This window comes from Notamacropus eugenii, chromosome 3, assembly GCF_028372415.1.
Source record: "Notamacropus eugenii isolate mMacEug1 chromosome 3, mMacEug1.pri_v2, whole genome shotgun sequence".
In the NCBI taxonomy this organism is placed as follows: Eukaryota; Metazoa; Chordata; class Mammalia; order Diprotodontia; family Macropodidae; genus Notamacropus; species Notamacropus eugenii.
The window spans coordinates 164,569,253-164,576,991 of NC_092874.1; positions in this window are offsets into that span (position 1 = coordinate 164,569,253).

The window sequence follows — 7,739 nt, forward strand, 5'->3', positions numbered from 1 at the left end:
CAGAATCTCAGTCCAGAAATAACAACTTGCACTTCCATTTGACAATTATATGATATGTTTTTTATCAGTTTTGAGTATTGCTTGTAAAATGAAATATATTTGATTTAAAAGTATTCTTTTTGTTTTTTTGTTTGTCTTGTAGGGAGGAAAGCAAGGTAATTGGGGTTGTGACTTGTCCAAGGTCACACAACTAGTAAGTGTCAAGTGTGTGAGGCTGGATTTGGGCTCAGGTCCTCCTGATTCCAGGGCTCTGTTTACTGTACCACCCAGATAGCCCTAAAAGTATTCTTTTAAAAAGATTTTTTAACCCCCTCATTGGTTGCTCTAAGAACATTGATATTTTTTTGTGGTCTCTCCTTTGTGTCCCAAGTATTTAGTACACTGCATGGCACAAATTTGCTTAATAAATGCCAGCTGATTGACTGACTGAAAGTTTGGATGACTTCTACATACACTGTTAATCATTTTTCCATTCAAGAGTTCCAGGCATAGGTCAGGCTGTTCCAGTTATTCTGGCACAGGATTAGAATGTAATTATGTTATGAAATGAAAAATGTTATTTAAAATACCTATTTAGAACAAGGTCAAAGTGTATAATACTTGAAAGTGAAAGAAAAGTTACTATCTCAGATCAAAAGCTATTTCCCTCCACATTTGTATATACCATAAGCAGCTGATAATTCTAGGTCAGAAATGCTTCCACACAAGATATTAAGAATACTAACTGTGTGTGTGTGTGTGTGTATACAGACAGAAAAGTGGACTGACAGACAGATAGACAGATAGGCAGACAGACAGACAGACAGACAGACAGACAGACAGACAGACAGAAAGATAGATAGATAGATAGATAGATAGATAGATAGATAGATAGATAGATAGATAGATAGATAGACAGAGACAATCACTATTGTTGAGAAAAGTATATCTACTGCCCTGTTTCCCTTTCAAAATCTTTATTATTCAGAGTTGTCATCTGCAAAGGTAAAAATTCCTTCTCTTTGTCATCAGTATCAGCTAATTCATAAAAATTCATTTCAAACATATTCCTCCAATATCCCTTTTCCACCTAAACATAACTTTCCAGTGTTCTCATTTGGAGCCACTATTTTATTCTTAGTATGCCACTCTTTTGGACTTTGGCAAGCTTTTTGAAAATAATGAGCACACTCACACATATGTGTATGTATGTATGTATTTGTGTGTGTGTGTGTGTGTGTGTGTGTGTGTGTGTGTGTGTGTGTGTATATATATATATATATATATATATATAAAATTCAGTTTTGCTTCTAAATTTTACTCCAAAAAAAAGAATATAATCTTCTTGAAGGTAGGAACTATTTCCTTTTTTGTTTTGATACTCTTAGTGCCCATCAATATTTCTGGCATGTAGTAAATCCCCGACAACTGTGTGTAGGTTTAATTGAATTTATCCATTAGAGTAAGCATCACATTCTTCCCCTTTGTGATCCCATGTATTTATTTTCTGCATTTAAAAATATTCTGAAGAGTACATAGGTTTTTCCAGACAGCCAAATGAGTTCACAAGCCAAAAAAGGTTAAGAATTCCTGACTATAGCCCTTTAAAGTGTATAGACAGCATTTTTTTTTACTATTTTATTTGTTTTCAGTGTTCTACAATCACTTCCATATAGATTATATTTTTCCCCTCCCTTCCACTTTCCACCCTACCTCCCCACTCCCAACATGAGACTGCATACAATTTTATATAGGTTCCACACATACATTCCTATTAAATACATTTTCACCTTAGTCATGTTGCATAGAAGAATTAAAATGCATGGGAGACATCATAAAAGAAACCAAACAAAACATAATACAGAAGAAAATGATTTGCTTCATTCTGTGATAGAATTCCATAGTTCTTATCCTGGATGTGGAAGATGTTTTGCCTTAAGAGACCATTGGGAATTATTTAAGTCCTTTCATTGCAATGAAGTATTAAGTCTACCAGAAAAATTCCTCGCATACTGTGGTTGTTGCTGTGTACAAAATTCTCCTGCTTCTGCTCCTTTCACTCAGCATCAGTTTGTATAGCTCTTTCCAGGCCTATCTGAAGTCTTCCTGTTCATCTTTTCTCATAGCAAAATAGTATTACATTACATTCATATACCACAATTTGTTCAGCCATTCCCCCATTGATGGGCATCCACTTGATTTCCAGTTTTTGGCCACCACAAAGAGAGATGCTATAAATTTTTTGTGCACGTGGAACCCTTTCCCATTTTTATGATCTCTTGGGGATATAGTCTTAGAAGTGTATGCACACTTTTGACGCCCTTTAGACATAGTTCCAAATTGCTCCCCAGAATGGTTGTATCAGCTCACATGTACCCCAAAAATCAGTGTTTCAACTCTCCCACATCTTCTCCAACATGTATCACCTTCCTGTTTTGTCATGTTAGCCAATGTTTGATGTGGTATCTCAGAGTTGTTTTGATTTCCATTTCTCTAATCAATAGTTATTTAGAGCATTTTTTCATATGACTATAGATAGCTTCAATTTCTTCCTCTGAAAACTGCCTCTTCATATCCTTTGACCATCAATCAATTATGGAATGACTTGTATTCTTGTACATTTGACTCAGTTCTCTATATATTTTCGAAATGATACCTTTATTACAAACACTAGTTGCAAAAACTCTTTCTCAGCTTCCTGCTTCCCTCCTAATCTTGGTTGTATTGGGTTTGGTTGTGCAAAACCTTTTCGTTTAATGTAATCACAATTATCCAGCTTGCATTTTACAGGGCTCCCTTCTCCATAAATTTGATAAATATGCTATTCCTTCCTCCAATAATTTTTTTATAGTATCAACTTTTATACCTAGATCAAGTAACCACTTGGACTTTATTCTTGTGTACCATGTCAGGTATTCATCTGTGAATAGCTTCGGTCACACTGTTATCCAGTTTTCCCAGCAATTTTTGTGGAAACATGAGTTCTTCTCCAGGAAGCTGGGGTCCCTGGGTTTATCAAATAGTAGATTGCTATATTCATTGACTACTGTGTTTTGAGTGCCTAGACTATTCCACTGGTCTCCCCTTCTGTTTCTTAGCCAGTACCAAGTGGGTTTGATAATCGCTGTGTTGTAATACAATTTGAGATCTGGTAGAGCTAGGCCCCCTTCCCGAGGATTTCTTTTCATAAGTTCCCTTGATATTCTGGACCTTTTGCTCCTCCAGATGAATTTTGATATTATTTTTTCTAGCTCTAGAAAATAATTATCTGATAGTTTGGTGTAGCACTGAATAAGTAAATTAATAGGCAGAATTGTCATTTTTATTATATTGGCTCAGTCTACCCATGAGCAACTGATGTTTTTCCACTTACTTAGATCTGACTTTATTTGTGTGAAAAATGTTTTGCAATTGTGTTCATATTATCCCTGTACTTGTTTTGGTATGTTGACTCCCCAATATTTTATAATGTCTACCCTAGCTTTAAATGAAATATCTCTTTCTATTTCTTGCTATTGGACTTTGCTAGTAATATATAGAAATGCAGAAGATTTGTGTGGGTTAATTTGGCAACATGCAACTTTGCCAAAGTTGTTTATTATTTCAAGTAGTTTTTTACTTGAACCCCTGGAATTCTCAAAGCATACCATCATATCATCTGCAAAGACGATAACTTAGTTTCTTTTTTGCCTATTCGAATTCCTTCAATTTCTTTTTCTTCTCTTATTGCTAAAGCTAACATTTCTAGTACCATACTGAGTAATAATGGTGATAATGGAGAGGGTAAGCATCACATTAAATGGATATTTAGTTTTTGAGGTAAATAAATTTATCAAGTCACACATAATACTTTTATCCAATTAGTGATGAAAATGATAATTAATTTTTGTGAACATACTTTGTCACTTTGGAACAATAATTCACATACCTGATTTATTGTGAAATGAAGGAATAATTTCAACAGTTATCTAGTACATGGATATGATGAAATTTTTACACTGCCCTGATCTACAATGGGAATGATAGATTTACAAATGCTAGCACTTGGGGGAAAATTAATATATCAAGGCCTGTTAACCACTGTGATATTTCGAGTTTGTAATGAAAATAATTAAGATGTGGAATGGAGGTGGCATTTTCTCTCCCTGGTATTGAAGCATTCACAAAAAATTATTACATCTCTCATATATTTCTTAAATAAGACATGAGACCATTTGAGAGGTAGGAAATATTATGGCTATTTGTGGACAGACATGCATATTACACAAGTATGCCCAATGTATATGGCAGTTAAAGCATGACTCTCCTGGGATACCATATTATTTATTGAATTGCTAAAAAAGAAGCCCAGAATGAATTGGAAGATACACAAATGTGAAGATAGTGATGGAGAGTGGAGAAATATCTGTACTAATGTAACTAATGACTTGCCATTTGATACTTCTTGTGACAACAGCTCACTAATACAATCCAATACAAACCAGTAAGTCCTTACACTGGTGATATACTCTGGTTAATTGGTATCTTTTGGTAGAATATATAGTTGATGAGTCAAACAAACTGAATGGTTACTATAGAAAGCTTAAGAACCAAGAGTTTCTTACCTTACCGTTTAAAATACTGTCATCTATTGTCCATTTATACACATCAAGGGGGCTTTCTTAGAGTTTCCCTTTCCGGTTAAGTTTCAGGGAACCATGCAAAGCTTGTATCTCTCTTGGAGAATAGAGATATATCAAAAAGGGAACCTGTTGTAATGTGTAAAATTGAAAAGTGTCAAGCTATCTGGTTTAAACTGATTAGATATGGTCAGTTTTTGTCACTCAAGAAACCTGACTGCATACTAGTTGACTATGATTTGAGGCAGCAGTGTAGAAATGAACCCTATTATCACTGCTCATATATGGTATTAAGAAACAAAACACATGTACTGACAATTACTTTCAGGAAAAACTCTGAATCTCATGATTTTCATGTATGACTACAAAGAGTAAGTTAATTAGAAATAAAGCTTTCCCAAAGGCCACATAGGATGAAAAAAAATGTCAAAGAATTAGTTAATCTGAACCAGAGCTATTATTTATAATCCCCAACTCAAGAGAAAAAAACATCAATTTTTGATTTTCAATTTAGATACTATCAGAGTGGCAGAGGAAAAACTCTGGTCTAAGAATCAGGAGAACAAGGGTCTAGACTCATTTTTTCAAAATTTTATAAAATTTATTTATTTTCAGTTCTCAACATTCACTTCCACATTCTCTCCATTCCTCCCCATCTCCCACCAGGGGACAGCATGCACCCTATTCACCCCTTCCTCCAATCTGTCCTTCCTTCTATTACCCACCCATTTCCCATGCCGCTTACTCCCTATTTTCCTGTAGGGCAAAATAGATTTCTAGACTCCTTTCCCGTATAATTTAATTTCCACTTGCATGCTAAAACAATTTTTAACATTCATTCTTAAAGATTTGAGTTCCATACTATCTCCCTTCTTCCGTCACCACTGACCCTCATTGAGAAAAAAAGAAATTCAATATAGGTCATACATGTGTAACAATGCAAAGCACTTCCATAATAGTTATGTTGTAAAAGACTAACTATCTCTTTAAAGACTAACCATTCTCTCATCCTACCCTGCCCTCCATTTATTCTATTCTCTCCCTTGACCAGTTCTCCCACAATAGTGTTTGCTTCTGAGTGTCTCTTTCCCAAATTTACTATCCCTTCTATTATCTTCCCTCTCCTATCACCTTCCCCCTTGTCTTCCTGCAGGGTAAAACAGATTTCCAAATCCAAGTAAGTGTGTGTTATTCACTCCTTAAACCAAATCCCATGAGACTAAGGCTCACATTTCCTTTCATCTCCCTACTCTTTCCTTCCATTGTAAAAAATATTTATTCCCTCTTTTGTGTGAGATGATTTGCTACCTTCTACATCTCCCTTTATCTTATTCTTAGTACATCCCACTCAAGAAGAAATTTTATATATTTTTAGGTATTTTTCCTTCATATTCAGTTCCGCCTACCCCTCTGTCTAGGTATACATACATACATACATTATATATATGTAAATATATACCCATGTACATACCCATGCTCACACATATATAATGTACACATATCAATAAACATCTACATATATACATACATATACACATATATGTGTATACACATATATACACATATAATGTATATACATACATATATGTATACACACACATATATGTATATATATATTCCCTCTAACTACCTTAAAACTGAAAAAGATCTCATGAGCTACAAATATCATTTTTCCATGTAGAAATGTAAACAGCTCAGCGTTAATGAGTTCCTTAAAATTTCTCTTTCCTGTTTGCCTTTCCATGTTTCTCTTGAGTCTTCTATTTGAAAGTCAAATTTTTATTTAGTTCTGGTCTTTTCAACAAAAATGCTTGGAAGTCCTCTGTTTCACTGAAATTCTATTTTCTCCTCTGAAGTATTATACTCACTTTTTCTGGGTAGGTGATTCTTGGTTTTAATCCTTCCTTTGACCTTTGGAATATCATATTTCAAACCCTTAAATCCCTTAGGGTAGAAGTTGCTAAATCCTGTGTTATCCTGATTGTATTTCCACAATACTTGAAGTGTTTCTTTTGGGCTACTTGTAATACTTCCTCCTTGACCTGGGAACTCTGGAATTTGGCTACAATATTCTTGCGAGTTTTCCTTTGGGATGGCTTTTAGGAGGTGATAGGTAAATTCTTTCCATTTCTCTTTTACCCACTGCATCTAGAATATCAGCACAGTTTTCCTTGATAATTTCTTGAAAGTTGATGTCTAGATACTTTTTATGATCCAGGTTTTCTGGTAGACCAATAATTTTTAAATTATGTCTCCTGGATTTATTTTCCAGGTCGGTTATTTCTCCAATGAGATATTTCACATTTTCTTCTTTTTCCATTCTTTTGTTTTTCTTTTTTACTTTCTTGGTTTCTTGAAAAGCTATTAGCTTCCATCTATTCCAATTTAATTTTTAAAGAATTATTTTCTGGGGGGGGTGCAGAGTCAATATGGCAGAGTAGAAAGATGCACATACACATAGCTCTGAACCCACAACCCATAGAACACCTGTAAAAAGGAACTCACGGCGAATTCTGGAGCAGTAGAGGCCACAGAACAGTGGAGTGAAGGAGATTTCTGTTCCAGAGGGACCTGCAAACTTCTCGCAAAAGATCCTTCACGCCACGGACTGGGTGCTGGGACAGGGAGCCGAGTACAGCCCTGCCACACCCACGGCACCAAGAGGAGCAGATCCGAGCAGGCTTCAGGGATGGGATCTCCAGCGGCCGTGCGGGTCCCTCCACCCACAAGTGAAGGGAGTCGGTGAGAGGGTCTCTTTGGTGGGTCAAGAGGGGAGTGGGGTGCCCCCATAACTCAGGCCCCCTCCGGAGGCAGCAGCTGAGGCAGGGGCAGACCAGGGCTCCCCAAGCAGGCAGGAGCCTGGATCCATTGTTGAAGGTCTCTGCATAAACCCCTGGAGGGAACTGAGCCTGAGAGGCGGCCCTGCCCCCACCTGAGCACCTGAACTTAATCTCACACTGAATAGCAGCCCTGTCCCTGCCCAAAGCCCTGAGGCTGGGAAGCAGCATTTGAATCTCAGACGTCAAGCGCTGGCTGGGAGGATCTGGAGGCGAGTTGGGTGTGAGGAGAATATTCAGAGATCAAGTCACTGGCTGGGAAAATACCCAGAAAGGGGAAAAGAAATAAGACTATAGAATGTTA